Raw genomic sequence first — 19,166 nt, forward strand, 5'->3', positions numbered from 1 at the left:
AAGACCATGTGACCTGTTGTAGAAACAGTCTGGATAGATGTTTTTTGATCAGCTGGGTGTCTGACACATTGGAAACCGCATCACTATGTTTAATGACATCCAAATCATACTACTGAGAGCCAAACATATACACAGACAGTTCTGTTTCTCCGGACTGAAATGTGTACTTTCTCCCCAGAGGATCTTAATTTTGAAATCCATTTTCTGCAGTTTTTAAAGTAAACTTACAGAAAACCAACACTAAATTTAGGGCTATATTTAAGAATTTGCCAAATTCTGCATTCTGTAAAACAAGGAAATTTCCTTGCATTTGATCTAGCACCTTTCACATCAGGAGAAGGTGTCAAAGAGCTTCACCACAGGATTCATTGCAAAGCGCCCCGTTAAGTGCTCCAAGATGCAACATCACTTCATGGCTGTTTGTGAAACATTGCTGAGGACACGTTGGCTGTTAAGCTCACCTACAAAAAAACACTTTCTACAGTAAATTCTGTGAAGTGCTTTGTAACGTCCTGCTTGACTCTTTATCAGATGCAGAAACTTTGAGTTTATTTTTTTAATCTGCATACGCAAGTCAAATTATGTAGACAAATGGTTAATTATATGAGCCAACAGTTGTCAAATATGGTGCAACATTGTTGTTGTAAGACCAGATCAAGACAGGCTTGGAATGTGTAGGGTTGGAATCTTGCCAACTTGAACGAGTGGTGAAAGTAACACAGAAAATATAGCTGGAAAACATTGCAAAACTCAAACCACTGTGTGACATTGGTTACAGCTCTAAGCACAATATCGCAATAATAATAATATAATAATACTTACATTTGATATGCACCTTTCACATCAGGAGGATGTCTCAAGGCCCTTCAGAGGATTTACTGTAAAGTTTACTGATTGTGTATTTTTAGGCAAGTTAGGCAACCAGTTTATACACAGCAATGTCCCACAAGCAGCCATGAATTAAATGACCAATTTTATCTGGGGGATTGCTGGCCAGGAGAAACGCCTGGAGAAACTCTCTTTTTGAAGAGTGCTGTGGGATTTTAAAACCCACCTGAACAGACACAGACTCGGTTTCACACCTCATCTGAAGAATGGCAAGTTGAGCAATCAGGACTTCCCTATTAGTGGGTGTCAGCCTAGACTGTGAGTTCAAAGTCCAAATGTGGTCTTCAATTTAGAACCTTCTGACTCAGTTTAATGTCTTATTCAATGGTCGGCATCTCTGCAATCCAGCATCCTGCACTCTAAGTACTGCATTAGAGTGTCACAGTGTCAATGTGAGTTCAAAGACCTGCATGGGGCTTGAACCCACAGTCTTCCAGCTCAGAATTTTCCCAAATGCTGCATGGCCTAACATTTTAAGGTAATAATAATAATAATAATAATAATCCTTGCATTTGATATAGCGCTTTTCACGTCGGGAGGACGTCCCAAAGCGTTTCACAGAATATACTGTAAAGTGAATTGACTGTAATGGTGTTAAGACTAAGACCATGAGAATTTGGGGCTTTCTGGGATCTTAGGCTCTTAGGTTTAAGACTACTGTCATCATAGAATTTTTCTTGGGGGGTCAGCCAGGTGTCTGACACACGTGGAAACATATCACCATGCTTAAGACGATCCAAACTGAACTGAAAATTCCAGTATCCGACCTACACATGGAAATCCAAGAGATAGATTGTTGGAATGGAATGTGCACTCTCTCCCTTGAGGGACACATCCTGTTTACCTAATTGGGCGCTGGTTGCCAAGAGCTAAGGCTTGGGGACCCCAGAATGTGAGTTGGGGTACTGCTGGAGTCTAACCAGCTGAAACCGCATAGATTGCCATTGATATCACTGTCTGGCAAACTTTCCCGCTGCTTGTCCAGCCGGAACCACCCTACCCATTATGGCTTTGACTTGCAGAGGTAACAGAAGCTGAGTGAGAGAATCTCTGTCCCCAGTGAAATGTGGAATTCTGGAAAACAGTCTTAGGTTCAGCATGATTTGCAAGCTGAATTTGCTGAATATTCAAGAAAAATTACAATGATTTCAAATGTTTTGATTTATTAGCAGCTTCCAGGTAACATGTTTGGCTCATCAGCCTTTAGTTGAAAGATAACCCCTCACTGATGACTGATGTAAGTAAGGCCTTGATGTTATGGTGTCATGTTATGACCTGGGGAGATAACCATAAAAACAAACACAGGAATTTTACAAGTAGTTTGTTCAACCAGACCTTGCCTCTTTTCATCTGAGATACAGAGCAATGTTTTTTAATTGATTTGTGCAGTGTGTGTAAATGGACTTCTGCTGTGTGTGTGTATGTGTGAATTTGTGTTCTGTGTTTTTAAGTGTGTATCAATTTGTGCTGGGCACGTGTTTTGCAACTTGTGCTGTGTGTACGTGTCACGTTGTTCTGTGTGTAAACTGTGTGTGTGTGTATATTACCTTGTGCTGTCTGTGTGTATCTATCAACGTGTTGTGTGTGTATGCATCAACATTTGTGTGTATCTGTCAACTTATGCTGTGTGTGTGTGAGCGTGTGTGTGTGTGTGAGCGTGTGTGTGTGAGCGTGTCTGTGTGTGCAACTAGCTTCCAAATTAAGATGGAATTTATGAATTTTCCACAATTCTGAGTAACCTTAATTTTTTAGCCAAAATGGCCTCAGAGGCTAAGATTGGCAGGAATTTTAGACTTCAGAAATTGTACAGATACTATCCAACCACAGTACAACAACCCACCCTTGCCATAAGTCTATCCAGAAAGCGGTGTGAAATGCCATTCACCACATTGAGTTCAACCCATTCATCAGACAATATAGTTCTGAGCACAAACTCTGTCCAGAATCTGAAGCCCAAGGTTCCTCAAAGATCTTTATCACAAGAAAGTCCTTGGAAAATCCTTAAGTACTGCAGAAAACGGCATCAGAATTTTTAAGCTAATGGTCCTAAAGCGACGACCATGAGAAATGTCAGGCCTCAGAAGTACAGTTTAGTGCTGCTGTTGTTTATAAGAGGCAGCACATCCTGATCACAGTGTGGAGTGAACTTATAATAATAATAATATAATAATGATACTTGCATCTTATATAACGCCTTATCACATTGTCAAGACGCTTCACAGGGTTTTACTGTGACTATGTTTGTAGGTGAACTTTGCTAAAACTAGGGAAAAGAGGGTATGGGACAAGGGATTAGGAGGGGGCGGGAGGCTCATATGGAGTATAAATACCAGCACAGACTAGTTGAGCCCAATTACCTGTTTCCATGCTGAACAGTCCATGTAATTCTATGTAAAATAAATTTTTTTGATGATGAACAAAATTGCTTATTTCAAACCACCAAAGGGTACCACGTTGATTCAGATCTCACACTCGATTAATGCTGCTGAAGCTTACTTTAAGTAGCACAGAGGAGCAGAGTGAGAGCGAGTATAACAAATTGTAACATCGTTGTTGTACTGTGGTGGGATTTTATTACGTTTTCTTCCACTAGTGGCAGCGTATCAATTCTGACAACAGGGCTTTACAGATCAGGACGTGTAGCTCTGAATATCAGTTGAAACAGCCTGCAGCTTTTATTCCACACGCTCTGTCAGACGATAAGAAGTTTGCTTGTTAAACCAAGCAGAGCAATGAAATGGACTAGCTGTGACCTGCAAACTGAAGAGTTCCTTTGTAATCTGGTCTTTTCACTTAAAAAACTACAGTGGCTAATTTGAAATGAACAACATACTAACAGTGGATCAATGTAGCATTGGTTCAGTGAAGTCAATTGTGCATAGCAAGTCATAGCACACTTCAGAATGCATAGTGATTGATCTAGGGACTGAGCTGTACTGAAACATATTTAAAATAATAGATATTATTCATTAAACATAAATGTATTTGATCCAGAACTGAACTTTGACAGTTGTCTCATTTCAATATACAATATTTCAACGAATGAATTGAATTGGGTCTGATTTGCAAGATTTCTCGCTTAATAAAGTGATAAATGCAGAGAACATCAGTTATGCAATTTCAGACTTTCTGTGGGTAGGTGCAAACTAGGCAACAATCTCTTCAGAAATCTAAAGAAGACAGAAAACACATTGAACAGCGACAAACCCAAATTGTATTCAATGAGAAAGAAAAACCTTACATGTTTGCTGCACTTTAGTATGTTAATTGATATTTCTCAATACTCTTCACAGTATTTGCTGTCAAAAATAGTCATTGATTTTTATGAGCAAACCTTGCAGCAGCTTTGCCACCAAGGTCTCACAAACAGCAATGGCTAATTATTGTAGAGCATCTGACATGACGTGGACTTGTTGAGGTAATAGTGTACATAGGAACAGGAGTAGGCCATTCAGCCCCTCGAGCCTGCTCCACCATTCTGTTAGATCATGGCTGATCTGTACCTCAACTTCCATAATTTATCCGCCTTTGCTCCATATACTTTCATACCCTGACCTAACAAAATTTTATCCACCTCAATGGGCTAGCTCTAGTTTTAAGATTATGCCCTCTTGTCTGGATTCCCCCACAGAGGAAATAGTTTCTCTGTAGCTACTCTTTCAAATCCCTTTATCATTTTAAACACCTCAGCCCTTAACCTTCTGAACTCAAAGGAATGCAGACTAAGTTTACGTTCTCATAATTTAACCCTAATTTTTAATATGCTTTTAATATACACATTTCAGGCCATTCAGAACCCTCATAAGTTAACTTTCATAATTTGCATATTTCAGGACCTGTTTCCAAGAGTGTTTTCTAATGCTGGAAATAGAGAATCCACCCTGCAGTCCAATATTTCTCCTCAGGAATAAACAAAAAACACAAGAAATTAACAAGTAGGCAGGAATACAGGTAACAGCTTGTTACACTGAATTCCACACGAGGCCCCTGTGAAATGCCAGATAGACATTGAACATGTGAGTACGTTGAAACTGAATTAATGCTTGACACACCTTGGTTTGTGGATGTATACTTACAAATATTTAAATAATAATAATAATCCTTGCATTTGATATAGCTCTTTTGACGTCGGGAGGACGTCCCAAAGCGCTTCACAGTACACACTGTAAAGTGAATTGACTGTATATTTGTGGGCGAACGCGGCAGCCAATTGCGCACAGCAATGTCCCACAAACAGTCGTAGATTGAAAATGACCAATTTTTATTATTTTTTTTTGTATTGGAGGGATTATTATTAGACGTGTGGAGTAAGGAAATTTGCCCAAGGTTTCGCCCGCCTGGAATTGAACTCAGGTCTCTCGCTTGCAAAGCGAGTGCTCTAACCACTGAGTTACAGGACTCCACATAAATATTTGGTGTGTTTGGTGCTCCATATCTCAGATTATGATTAATGATACATAAATCATTGACATTAAACTTCATTGTCTTACACTGAGTCATTTGAACAAAGGGTGGGATTTGGTCCCCAAGGTTAAGAGGAGAGTTACACAATATGCCTGTATAGGTTTGTGTCATTGTGACAAAGCCCAGGAAACGATTCCAAAGATTTATGTGAATATAAATCATAATTACCCAAGGAATGGGGTTCTGGTTGAGAGACTAAAGTTAAAGATGCAATAGGACACTCTGAAGCTTGAAATTTTGCATGGTCTTAGCCTTAAGACTATTGTCGGGACATTTAAGAAAGTGCAGGATTTTGGAACCTTCTCACATTTATTGGACGAAATGCAGAAACAAAGCGAACCAAATTAACAACATCAACAAATTGCCCTTATATACTACAGTACCTTTCATCAACAACAAAAACAACAACAAATTGCATCTATATAGTGCTTTTCACTTCAGGAAGACAGCCCAAGGTGTTTAACAGTCCAGAATTTGCACCCGAGCTGGGGGTTGGATTCTGGAGGGGGAGCCAAGGGGGAAGAAGACTGAAGGCACGATCAAAGAGGAAGATCTCGAGATAGACCTTGAAGGAGACGAGATAAGCAGTGAGGCAAAAGAACTCTGGGATGGAGTTCCAGGGAATGGGGGCAGAAAGGCTGAAGGCCTGATTGCTGATCGTGGGAGGGGCAGGAGGGGGATTTGAAGCAGCACAGTGTGTGGTGAGCAGCGGGAGTGGAAAGGTTGGTAGGGTTTTAGAAGTTCCCAGAGGTAGATTGAGGCAACCTCGTGAAGAACGTTCACATCATGAGGATATCCTAATTTACTGGACAGTCAAGGGTTTGCACCTGAGCTTGGGAAAGTTATAGCGCAAGGGGGACAGGAGGGGAGGAAGATGATCAAAATTTCTGCTCATATCTCAATGTTTTAACACTGGGAATCATCGTTGTTCTCATTTGCACTAACTTTAGGTTCTGGGCAGTCCTGTATATTTGGCGACCAGAACTTAAAGCAGGAATTAAGATGTTGCCTAACCATAGTACTATAATAATAATTCTTGCTTGTGATATAGCACCTTATCATGTCATTGAATGTCTCAAACAACAACAACAACAAAATTACATTTGTATAGCGTCTTTCACGTCGGGAGGACGTCCCAAGTTCCTGGACAGACAGAGTTACGGACCTGAGCTGGGGGTCAGGGTGAGGGAGGGTAGGGGGGAAAGTAGGGAGATTGGAAGCACGGTCGAAGAGGAGGGTCTTGAGATGGGTCTTGAAGGTGTAGAGGGAGGGGACGAGATGGAGGGATTCTGGGACAGAGTTCCAGAGGGTGGGTGCAGAGTGGCAGAAGGCCCGCCCACCAATATTGGGGTGTGCGAGGCGGGGGACGTGAAGCAGGCCAGAGCCCGCTGAGCGGAGTGAACGAACTGGATGATAGGGGGTTAGGAGGTCGGAGAGATATGGGGGAGCAAGACCATGGAGGGCTTTGAAGGCGAGGACCAGGATCTTGAACTGTATCCTCTGTGTGATGGGAAGACAGTGGAGTTGGGCAAGGATGGAGTGATAGGGTCACGGATCCCAGTGCGGGAGAGGACACAGGCTGCAGAGTTCTGGATGATCTGCAGCCTGTGGAGGGAGGAGCTGGAGAGGCTGACAAGCAATGAGTTTGCATAGTCGATCCTCGCTGCAATGAAAGCATATATGAGTTTTTCGGCGGCCTGCGGTGTGAGACAGTATCGGAACCGGGCGACGTTGCGGAGGTGGGGTAAGGCAGAGCAGGTCATGGTGCAGATGTGGGGTAGAAAGGATAGTTGAGGGTCAAGCAAGACCCTAAGGTTCCGGACTGGCTTAGCAAGGTGGAGTGTGCAACCTGGATGCTGTCAGCACCTGAGGTGAGGAGGCGCTGACGGGAGCCAATCAGGAGGTTCTTGTTGACGTTCAACTGAGGAAAGTTAGCTTTCGTCCAGGACGATGTCTGACAGACATTCTGTCAGGACAGCAGTGGTCCTGGAGTCAAGGGAAGAGGCAGAGAGGTAGAGTTGGGTGTCATTCGCATACATGTGGAAGTTGACCCCATGTTTGCGGATGATTTCACCAAGAGGGAGCATATAGATGTTGAAGCGGAGGGGACCAAGGACAGAGCCCTGAGGAACGCTGCAAGCACGAAAGCGCTTCACAGAATATATTGTGAAGTGGCTTGACAGTATATTTAGTGGACAAAACACTGTACCCAATTGCACACAGTAATGTCCCACAAACAGCCCTGGATTAAGCAACCACATTTTTTTAATTTTAAGGTATCACACTGCCTGGGAACCAGCCCAGGTGCTCTCGTTTGAGCGATGAGCACACTAGCCACTGTGCTCCTGGATACCACAATACAGCTTGACATATAACAACATTTATTACATTTTTGATGAATTATATAAAGCAAAGAGCTTCAAGGTATGTATCTATACATGAAAGGCACGGTTTAAATTCCAATTCTTCTTATTCTTACAAAGCCACCAAATCTATTCCCACCTCTTCCATCACTCTCCATAACCTTTAATATTCTCTTCTGAGTATCTGCCTGATTCTCAATCAAAATAATTTTGTGTCAGTGCATTCCATTACAATAATTGAAAAACCTTACCAAAAACTCATTTGTGCTTCGAGACTTATTTTCAATGTGAAAATAACTAACATGACCAGGTAAAACAAGAGATAAGCATGACCCTCGCTTTTCACAAAATAGTCTTGTGTAAAACCCTTGTATCACATGATGACACAGTGTCAGCAGATTCAGTTGGCCTCAATTCTGTTTCATAAGATGGAAAGTTCATGCCCTGCCTCAAGGCACTTGAACTAACCTTTAATACTGATTTTCCACTGGGTTATAATAAGTACAGTTGTACCAGAAGAAAAAAAAGAACTTGCAATTTTATAGCACCCTAAAACATCAAAGTATCTGAAAGCACTGTTTGTGTTAGGTGTAGTCACTGTTTTTCAAGCAAATGTAATGGGCGTTTTGCACAAGAGCAACTCCTGCAGAAGAATTGTTGGCCAAGGAACAAAGTGAAATATGACAAAGGCACTTGGATGTTCTACAGAAAAATATTCAAGATTGGATCTCCGACAACATGTTTCTCCCCTTTGCGCTGCATAGGAGTGTCAGCCTAGACTATGATCTCATGTCCCAACAAGGGATTTGATCCCACAACTTTTTAATCCAGGAGTGAGAGTGCTTCCACCTGAGCCAGGCTGACACTATACAATAGGTAAGGATTTGAGGCAGTACTTGCATTACAGCAATTCGAGCAAAGAGACTGGAATTGCAGTACCCAATATCCACCATCTCATTGCTATTATTCTGAACTAGGTATATTTAAAATTGCGCTGTACCCCTATTTAACTTTAAAAAGTAACTAAGAATAAGTAATGCTAATGGCTCAGCAAGAGCATGAAACACCTTAACATTCAGGAAGTTAAATGGAAACACCTTCCTTCCAGTTTGGCTCAGAACCTAGACAGCATTATTGTCGATGGGACAGAAGGCTTTGGGATCAAGCCTCACAACAAAGTTCAGAGTCCAGCCAACACTCCAACACAGTGCCGAGAGTTTGCTGCCTTCACAGATGCGGCATCTTTCAGATGAGACCTTAAATTTTTTTGCTTTGCAAGTGAAAGACCTGAGTTCAATTCCAGGCAGGGCGAAACCTTGGGCAAGTTTCCTTACTCCACACGTCTAATAATAATCCCTCCAAAACCAAAAACAATAATAAATTGGTCATTTTCAATCCATGACTGTTTGTGAGATATTGCTGTGCGCAATTGGCTGCCGCGTTCTCCCACAAATACAGTCAATTCACTTTACAGTATATTCTGTGAAGCGCTTTGGGACGTCTAGAAGACGTGAAAAGCGCTATATCAAATGCAAGGATTATTATTATTATTATAATGTTCTTTGGGTTGATGTTGAAGATCACATGGCATTATACAAAGAGGACGTTACTCCCACTGGCCTGACCTGCAGTCCTCCAGATAAGTTAACCATTGACATAAAAGCTGTTTCTGAGAACCTTTGGCACAAATGATTGTCGCAGTTGCTAACAAAAAGAATCATGACTCTTGTCATTATTGACCTGTGACATTTTGTTGGAATAGGCACTATAAAAATATAAATATATTCCTCTTATAGTTCTGGTAAGTGTTTCTGTTTTGGGACGTATCCTTAATAACAAACAAATCATTGGTCAAACCACAATAAAGTAATTTAGTCCAGTAAATACAATATGACTCACTGGAACTTCCATGGTTAAATCCCCAAATAAGTAACACTGCAGTCACAGTTATCGTCTGGCGAATAGTGCAGTGACCCAATGAATCTTGGCTTCTCAACTTTGTTTGAACTTGAGGTTCAATGAACATCAGGAAGTATTTCTTTTATGCAGTCAATAATTAATAACTGCAGTAGGTCACCACAAAGAGTTTTCCGAGTAGGACACAGAAGTCATTTCAGGAACAGTTTGATGCTGTAATGGTGGAAAGGTAAGGTGGCCTTTTTTTTTAGTCAGCTGGGTGTATGATACATGCAGAAGCCTATCAACACGCTTGAGTATCTAAACCAAAATAAGAATTCCATGCTTCCCACCTACACTTGGAGATCTCAGAGATAGGTTGTTGGAATGGAATCCTTGAGAAGAATTAAATTAAATGGGCTAAAGGACTTTCGTCATTTCACCTTTACTTTTGATCTTGTAATTGTCTGCTTTCAGTGGGTATGTTTTGCCAGGGTGGATCTGAAGGCATCAAGATAGCAGAGCATGTCGGTGGAAAATCACTATTATCTATTATAGGTTGGGAATACTAGTGCCTGAGTATCGTAGAACAGTCAAATTGGTAGAACAAGTGCTGTCTAACCTTCTTAAAGTTGTAACAAAGCAGACAGAACAATCCACATTCCTTCGGTCCCATTACTTTCATGATGTGTAAGAGGGAGAAGGGTGTGTGGGATCTAAATGAGAAAATCTATAAATAAATACATTGGGGCTGAGATTTCTCATGCTCTTAGCCTTAATTTGGATAGATATTTGTTAGATCAGGATATCAAGGGATACAGGGCAAGGGCAGGTAATTGGCGTTGAGGATCAGTATGTTTCCAGGCCAACGAGAAAAGATTAGCTGGTAACATTAAAAAAGGAACTCTAAGGTATTTTATAACCATATAAAGAATAAAAAATTAGTCAATGGTAGGGTGGAGGCAGAGCTCATGGCTGATGTGTTGAATGAGTATTTTGCATCTGTCTTCACAAAAGAAGAGGATGCAGCCAATGCCAAAGTATCAGAGGAGAGGGTAGAGAAATTGGATAAGATAAGAATAAATCGAGAGAAGGTATTAAAAAGGTTGTTGGTGCTCCAGGGAAATAAGTCACCTAGTCCGGACGGGATGCATCCTAAATTATGGAGGGAAATGAGGGTGGAAATGAGGGAGGCTGAGGCCACAATCTTTCAATCCTCCTTGGACAATGGGGTGGTGCCAGAGGACTGGAGTTTTGCAAATGTTACTCCAAAAAGGGGCAGAAGGATAAACCCGGGAATTATAGGCCAGTCAGCCTAACGTCAGTTGTGGGGAAACTTCTACAGATTATAATCCGGGACAAAATAAAATTTCACTTAGAAAAATATGGGTTAATAAAGGACAGCCAACATGGATTTGTTAAAGGCAAATCATGTCTAACAAACCTGATAGAGTTTTTTGATGAAGTAACAGAGATGGTGAATGAAGGTAGTGCAGTTGATGTATTTTATATAGATTTTCAGAAGGCACTTGATAAAGTGCCACATAAGACACTTGTAAGCAAAATAGAAGCTCACAGTATTAAACATGGCAGCATGGACACAGAAATGGCTGGGAGACAAAAAGCAGAGAGAGGTGGTGATCGGTTATTTTTCTGACTGGAGGGGAGTATGCAGTGGTGTCCTCCAGGGGTCGGCATTGGGCCCACTGCTGTTTTTGATCTTTTTAAATGACCTGGACTTGGGTATAGGGAGTACAATTTCCAAGTTTGCAGATGATGCTAAGATAGGAAAAGTAGTAAACAGTGAGAAGGATAGTAGCAGACTGCAAATGGACACAAACAGACTGGTATAATGGGCAGACACGTGGCAGATGAAGTTTAATGTGGAGAGATGCAAAGTCATGCATTTTGGGAGGAAGAATGAGGAGAGGCAATATAAACTAGATGGTAGAATCTTAAAGGGGTGAAGGAATAGAGAAACCTGGGTGTTTATATAAGTAAATCTTTGAAGGTGGCAGGACAGGTAGATAAAGCTGTTTCTTAAAAAAAAGCATACGGGACACTAGGTTTTATAAATAGGGGCATAGAATAAAAAAGTCAGGAAGTTATGATGAACCTTTATAAAACACTGGTTAGGCCTCAGCTAGAGTACTATGTTCTGGTCTGGGCACCACACTTTAGAAAGGATGTCAAGGCATTGGAGAAGGCGCAAAGGAGATTTACCAGGAGGGTACCAGGAATGAAAGACTTCAGTTATCAGGAGAGGCTAGAGAAGCTAGGATTATTCTCATTGGAACAGAGAAGGGTAAGAGGAGATTGAATAGAAGTCTTCAAAGTGATGAGGGATTTGATAGGGTGAACAATGAGAAACTATTTCCACTGGTGGATGGGTCAGTAACCCGAGGACACTGATTTAATATAGTTATTAAAAGAAACAGAGGTGAGAAGAAATTTTTTTACACAGTGAGTTATTCGGATCTGGAATGCACTGTCTGAAAGGTTAGTGGAAGCTGATTCGATAACAACTTTTAAGGGAGAAGTAGATAATTATTTGGGGAGTTTGGAGGGGGAGAAAGTGTGGGAGTGGGATTGATTTGGATAGCTCTTTTCAAAGATCCAGCACAGACACAATGGGCTGAATGGCTTCCTTCTGTGCTGTATAATTCTATCATTCTATGCAGATTCATAATTTAAAATTGCATACAATTTATTGGTTAGCAGCGCACGGAGACAAATTCGCATAATTTACAAAAGGAGCAGAAAATCTGGTTTAAAAATTTGTTTCCCGTGTTTTTTGTTGTCATTCCGTCTTTGAAGACTTTCTGTTTTATTCATAGCTTCGCTGTGTGCGGAAGTTGACTCTCAGAGGATTCATTGATATCAAACGTGTCAAACCATAACAATGAATTAAACTCTGAGTCATGAGTCAATGTCGCAATCATCATCACTCACACACCTTTCATCAGGGACACGTAATTAGTAACTTCCGGGCCTGAACTGGAAACCTGTAAACACAGGTCATCATAGAGACACACCCTATGATCTGAGATCATCCCTAATCCGAGTAAATACAAAACGTCTCAGTGTTATCTACAGAATGAGCTGTTCTCAATTGTTCATTCTCCTGTTCACAGACACATCCTTTTAGAAAAACTGCTGGTCCTTGAACAGAGGACAGATCATGTGATTGCTCTAAAAGGGCTCAAAGTCTTAATATAATTATAGCCGCACCAACCCTACAGCCCGTACACGCCAGATGGTTTAAAGAGTGCTCTTTATCCAAGGCTTGTAAAACTGAAAGTTCAACATTACATAGCATTAAAATTAATATTTCAGCACAGAAACAGGCCAATTAGCCCAATTATTCCCTGCTGGTGTTTATACTTCACATGAGCTGCTCTCCTGCACTCTTCCATTCCCTTTTCCCTCAGTGGAGTCCTGTACCTCAGTAGTTAGAGCACTTGCCTCGCAAGCGAGAGACTTGGGTTCAATTTCCGGGCAAGGCGAAATGTTGAGCAAGTTTCCTCACTCCACTTGTCTCTGTTTACTTAGCAGTAAGTAGGAAACTGGTTGTTAATTGATTGGCGGATTGCTTTTCGGGGGGTAATAATTCCCTCAAAAATAATTAAATTGGTCACTCAAACTACAACTGTTTGTGGGACACTGCCGTGCACAATTGGCTGCTGTGTTTTGCCCAAAAAATATACAATCAAGTCACTTTACAGTATATTATGTGCAGCCCTTTGAGACATTTCAGAGACGTGATAAGGCACCCTATCAAATGCAAGGATTATTATTATTATGTATGCATCAGATTTCCCCTGAAATACATTGATATATTTTGCTTCAAGCGCATCGTCCCCTGCCCATCCCTCTCTGATCCCAACCCGCAGCTCTCGGTGCAAACCCCTCATTTTCCAGCAACTTAGGACATCCTCCTGATGAGAAAGGAGCTACATAAATGCAATTTGTTGTTGTTGTAGCTTCCGGCAATGAGTTCCACATTCTCTTCAGCCAAGAGAGGAATATTCTCCTGAGCTCCCCTTTAGATTTGCTATTGCCTATCTTATATTGATGTTGCCTCGAATTTGGACTCACCAACAAGTGGACACAACCATCAGCGTCCATCGGATCAAATCCGTTAATAATATTAAACACCTCTATCAGGTCCTCTCTCAATTGTGCCAGCTCTAGAGAGAAAAGCTCAAACGTGTACCATCTGTTTTGATGCGCATCATAATAAAGCATGGCAAGCCTAGAATTAGAGTTTCTCTGTATGAGCGTTCCTTAATATAGAAGTTGTATTTACATTTATATAGTGCGTTTCAACAGCAACAACAACAATTACGTATATAGAGTACCTTTCACGTCGGGAGGACGTCCCAAAGTGCTTCATTTACAATATAAACCCCTCATGGTGTTCTGTGTTAATGAACAAATGCTAAGAGGTGTACCTCATGCATTTCTGTGAAGACGGCTTCCTTTATAATAAAAGGAGAGAAGACAAATGTAAAGAATGGGTTATGCCGGCTGTTCCAGTGATGATCATTGTAATATTTACTAACTGTGAGGTACTGTTAGGAACCATAAAGCAACCTATCTCTTTGCACCCATTTTACTTCACATTTTCTTACAAGCAGAAAAACGTCTACATGAAACAAACTGAATTCTATTACACAATGCGGGGGAGAAATTCCATCCCAGGTGTAGATTTGCTCTATTTATGTAGAAATCAGAAATGCCCTGAATTGACAATTGACAAATCGTTGAATTCAGCCTCAATTTCAGAACTGCTTTTCAGTAGTTCTTAAAATAAATCAAGCAAAACCCAGCTTCAAAATTAAGTCTGTGTTTAAAAATTTGCTAAATACTCTGCTGGATTCTCTGAAATGTTAAGAAAGTGGAGTGCTGTAGGTCAGTGGTTAGAACACTCGCCTCGCAAGCGAGAGACCTGAGTTTGATTCCCGGCGAGGCGAAACCTTGGGCAATTTTCCCTACTCCACACCTGATAATAATCCCTCAAGAAAAGAAAACAATAATGAATTGGTCACTCAATCCGTGACTGTTTTGTGGGACACTGCTGTGCAGAATTGGCTGCTGCATTTCGCCCACAAATATACAGTCAATTCACTTTACAGTATATTCTGTGAAGCGCTTTGAGATGTCTAGAAGACGTGAAAAGCACTATATCAAATGCAAGGATTATTATTATTCAAATTGAATAAATCTAGACCCAGGTGGAATTTCTCCCCGTCCTACAAGCTTTTATGTCCACAAAAATGTACATCTGATACAAAATATATGGCAAAGCTGTATGGCCCACTTGTGACGTGGCAGCCAGTACAGAAAAACTAACCTGAGAAACCTGATGTTAGACACCTGCTTTTCACCAAAGTACTTGTAAATCCTCGATTTTCTTAGCAAAGGAAATAACAACACCACTGATCAAAACTTAAGGCTGCATTTTGAACACAGGTACATTTGTTGCTGCAGTCAGCTCGTCTCAGGTTCATTTGCTTTTACTTTTAATTTCCTTGTATCTTGCCTTAGTTCTCACATAAAGTTAATTATTGACTTTGTTTTGTAATAGATGAATTTGACAACACCCACAATTAATTATATTCCCGTGCCCTTAAAGGTTTTTTATAAATTATTTAATCCCTGCAGCTGCCCTAAAAGTACAATAAAACGCTGTGATCAACAGGGGTTTCAACTTTTTTTGTGGAGTGGAGAAAACTTGAAAGGTGAAGCTGAATATCAAACGACCCTTACTTTGCCACTCATGCACAGTACTCTGTCACCACTTGTAGCACAGAGTTCTGAAAGGCAGGGCGATAGTGAGTGAATTGGGACTGCTCGCAGCCTCAAGGCACAGGAAATCCATCGCCACTCATGGGGAACATTGTGTTTTTATCCACATTATTAACATGCCATTGCTGTACTCCCATGTCTCCCCTTGTGGAAGAATATATTCAAGTATGCATAACAGGATATAAAACACACATACTTTTTAAACCCAAGCTTGACCTGATCACTGTTTCCTCCTTGTAGCTCACCCTCATCTTTACTCTTTTCAACTTTGCTGGTGGCCTGCATAGATGGGCCTTGCCCCTTAACCAACAAGTCAAACTGCAACACTTCAACTGTATCGGGGAAAGAAAGAGAAACTCAGTGTGTGTGTTATATCAGAAGTCAGATGAAAGAGTGATATAGTTAGTGATAGTTGGTGGTATAGCTACTGGTATAGCTGGAGTGGTATAGTTAGCACTATAGTTAGAGCAGTACAGTTAGTGGTTAAGTTAATGGTATAGTTAGTGTGGTATTGTTAGTAGTATCATTGATGATAAAGTAAAACATTTCTAATTGCAATAAACAGGATCGATTTTGTGGTATTTAGTAACAGATTTCTTAATAAACAAGTCCAAATGAAGTCTCCTTCCATTATGCGAGCACAACACTTTATCTTGCAATGAAAATAGATTGAGTTGGGAGTGGCATTTCCCTACAAAGACCTTGCAGACTTCCAAATGTCTTAACTGAGAAATTGTCGCCAAATTAACCTCTTTATTACATTCAAAACTGTCTTAAATGCCATCTATATAGAAAGATAGACTTGAAGAAGTCAGACACGAACATGCATTAAAGACCATCTGTAACAACCACCCAAAGTCATTGCCATAGATGATCACACAGGTTTGGCTGTACAAGAATCAGACTTGTGTACAGAGAGACAGAGAAATCTGTCAGTACGATGGGTGAGCAGCCACTTTCATGACCTGAGGCATGTAGACAAAGACGCATTCTTCTACAGATCTGAGAAAGGGCATTCTTTGTCAGGTTAGGGTCTTTCTAAGGAAGGGAAGAATGCTAGAAATGATGAATAAGTCAAAGGAACAACAAAAGATATGAAAGTAACACCTCAAATTCCAAGGAATTCCTAAAAGACAAAAAGCACTGTGGTATTGCTGTAAAGGGAGCTGGAAACAAGTTGAACAGGCATATTTGTACTTTGAGATATGTATGCTGTGGCAGTGCTGTAGATATAGAACAACATATTTTGGGTACCCGAGTGTGAAAGTGGGATTCAGATGTATTAATGATGCAGTCGGTTTAATGCCTTCTGCATATTGAAGTAGAGGGATTCAAGGGGCCAGAATGGTATCATATTGCACACTCACATCACTCAGTTTGCAGTCAATTCAACAAACCTCTTCCAAACGAAGATTCTGACATCAGCATTGGGATCGAGTGGCCTGGGTCATTCCAGGTTTGCAGCATAGAAGGTGGCCATTAGGTCCAGTGTGTCTGTGCCATTGCTACTTGTTTTTCTCAGTGATTGTTTTCACTAATCCCACTTTCCAGCTCTTTCCCCCTAACCTTTAATGATTCTTGCTTACTTAATTCCCTTTTGAAACATTCTATTGATCAAATCTTAAAAGCCATTTCTGGCAATGAATTCTACACACTTACAATCCTCTGAGTGAAGCAATTCCTTTGAAGCTCTCTCTCTCTCTCTCCTAACTGTCAAACTAACCTCCACATTGAGACTAAATGTAAGACTTTTCTAACTACAACAACAAAATGACATTTATAGAGCGCCTTACACGTCGGGAGGATGTCCCAAAGCGCTGAGCAGTCAGGTGTCGAGGCCCGAGCATGGGGGAGGGGGGGTCGTGTAGGGGTGAGGGAAGGCAGAGAGGTAGGAGGGAGACCAAAGGCACGGTCGGAGAGAAAGGTCTTGAGACCGACCTTGAAGCAGGCAAGGGAGGAAGCAATGCGAAGGGATCGTGGGATGGAGTTCCAGAGTATGGGGGCAGAGAGGCTGAAAGCCCGGCCACCGATGGTAGAGCGGGTCGGGTGGGAGACATGGAGCAGGCCAGAGCCTGATGAACGGAGGGAGCAGGCAGGCTCGTAGCGAGTCAGCAGGTCCAAGAGGTAGCAGGGAGCAAGTCCATGGATGGCCTTAAAGGTGAGGACGAGGATCTTGCACTCGATCCTCTGGGAGTCGGGCGAAGGTGGGAATGATGGGGTCGCGGAGCCTGGTGCGTGAGAGTACATGAGCTGCAGAGTTTTGGATGTTCTGCAGCTTGTGAAGGGAAGAGTTGGGAAGGCCGATGAGGAGGGAGTTTCTATAATCGAGCCTTGATGTGATGAATGCGTGGGTGAGGGTTTCGGCAGCCTGAGGGGTGAGGCAGTGGCAGAGTCTGGCAATGTTGCGGAGGTGGTGGTAGGCAGTGCTGGTCATGGTGCAGATGTGGGGGAGAAAGGACAGTTCAGGGTCAAACAAGACACCCAGGTTCCTGTCTGTCTTAGTGAGGTTGAGTGTGCAGCCGTGGAGGCTGATGCTCCCAGCGCCTGAGGTGCGGAGGTGCTGGCACGAGCCAATCAGGAGGGCCTCAGTCTTGCTGACGTTGAGTTGGAGAAAGTTGTCCCTCCTCCAGGACTTGATGTCGGACAGCAGTTGGTCAGGACGCCAGTAGTCCTGGAGTTCAGGGTGGAGGCAGAGAGATAGAGTTGGGTGTCATCTGCATACATGTGCAAATTTACCCCATGTCCACAGATGATGTCACCAAGGGGAGCGTGTAGATCTGCATCATGTCACATTTCAAGACCATGGTTTCAAGAGGGTATTCCCCCCTCAGATGCCATGCTCAGCCCTTACACCTCAATTTTTTTTAAACAATTTGATGCAGAAATAATAATTTGTTTTCGAATCAATGTCAAAAAGGAAATACTATATAACTGGGCATGACAAAACAGGCACAAGAGATTGAATACCTACTTTTGTTCCTGCTTACTGCTGGCAATTCCAGTATTACTTGTTGCAAAACAAATACCAGGAATAGGCAGAGTTAGTGGCCAAGGTCCAAACTGATATGGAATGCAGAAATTTGGCTAAACTCCAGTTGGCTAAGTTTCAGATCAATAACCAGGGATCATTTCTGCTGATGAGAATGTAGGAAACATTTTTCATACATTAATATCCTGCATACAAGCTTAGGAATGGATCGCAAGAGCAGTTTGAAGGACTGGAAATGGCATTGAGAAAGTAAACCCAGAATAATACTTTCAGAATGTCCAGCACAGCAATATAAGGAACGCAGGTTCAAAGTACCATAGAATCCTACAGCAATTGGGTCTATCATGCCTGTGCCGGCTCTTTGAAAGAGCTATCCAATTAGTCCTCTTCCCTGCTCTTCCCCCCGAAGATACTATGCGTTCTGGGACACTACTTTGGGTGCATACTATAAAAATGCAAATTGTTGTTGTTTCTCCATAGCTTTGCAAACCTTTTCTTTTCATGTATATACCCAATTCCCTTTCAAAGGGTGATTTTAGGCAGATACCAGGAAGGATTTTTCTCACAGAATGATAATTAACAGCAGGTCGATACATGGTCAAGATATGTAAAAAAAAACACCCTGGTGCTGTGAGGAGAAGACAGTACTGTGCTCTCCCACACCATCTCTATCCTCATCTCTTTCTTAATTAAAATCGAGAGGATTCATTTAGCTGCCTCTGGCTCTACCCAGCACCATGAATGTCCTGGTGAAA

General features: G+C 41.6%; 1 protein-coding gene across 1 annotated transcript in view; it reads right to left on the reverse strand.

Moving 5' to 3' along the window:
• Window positions 1–15,107, reverse strand: part of fam110c (family with sequence similarity 110 member C) — a 53,323-nt gene extending 38,216 nt beyond the window's left edge. Inside the window, exon 1 of the mRNA XM_007894013.2 lies at window positions 14,968–15,107. The gene's annotated coding sequence lies outside the window, so the exon portion shown is untranslated. The remainder of the gene's footprint in view (window positions 1–14,967) is intronic.
• Window positions 15,108–19,166: the final 4,059 nt, after the last annotated feature.

Source organism: Callorhinchus milii, unplaced genomic scaffold (assembly GCF_018977255.1).
Source record: "Callorhinchus milii isolate IMCB2004 unplaced genomic scaffold, IMCB_Cmil_1.0 Scaffold3, whole genome shotgun sequence".
NCBI lineage: Eukaryota > Metazoa > Chordata > Chondrichthyes > Chimaeriformes > Callorhinchidae > Callorhinchus > Callorhinchus milii.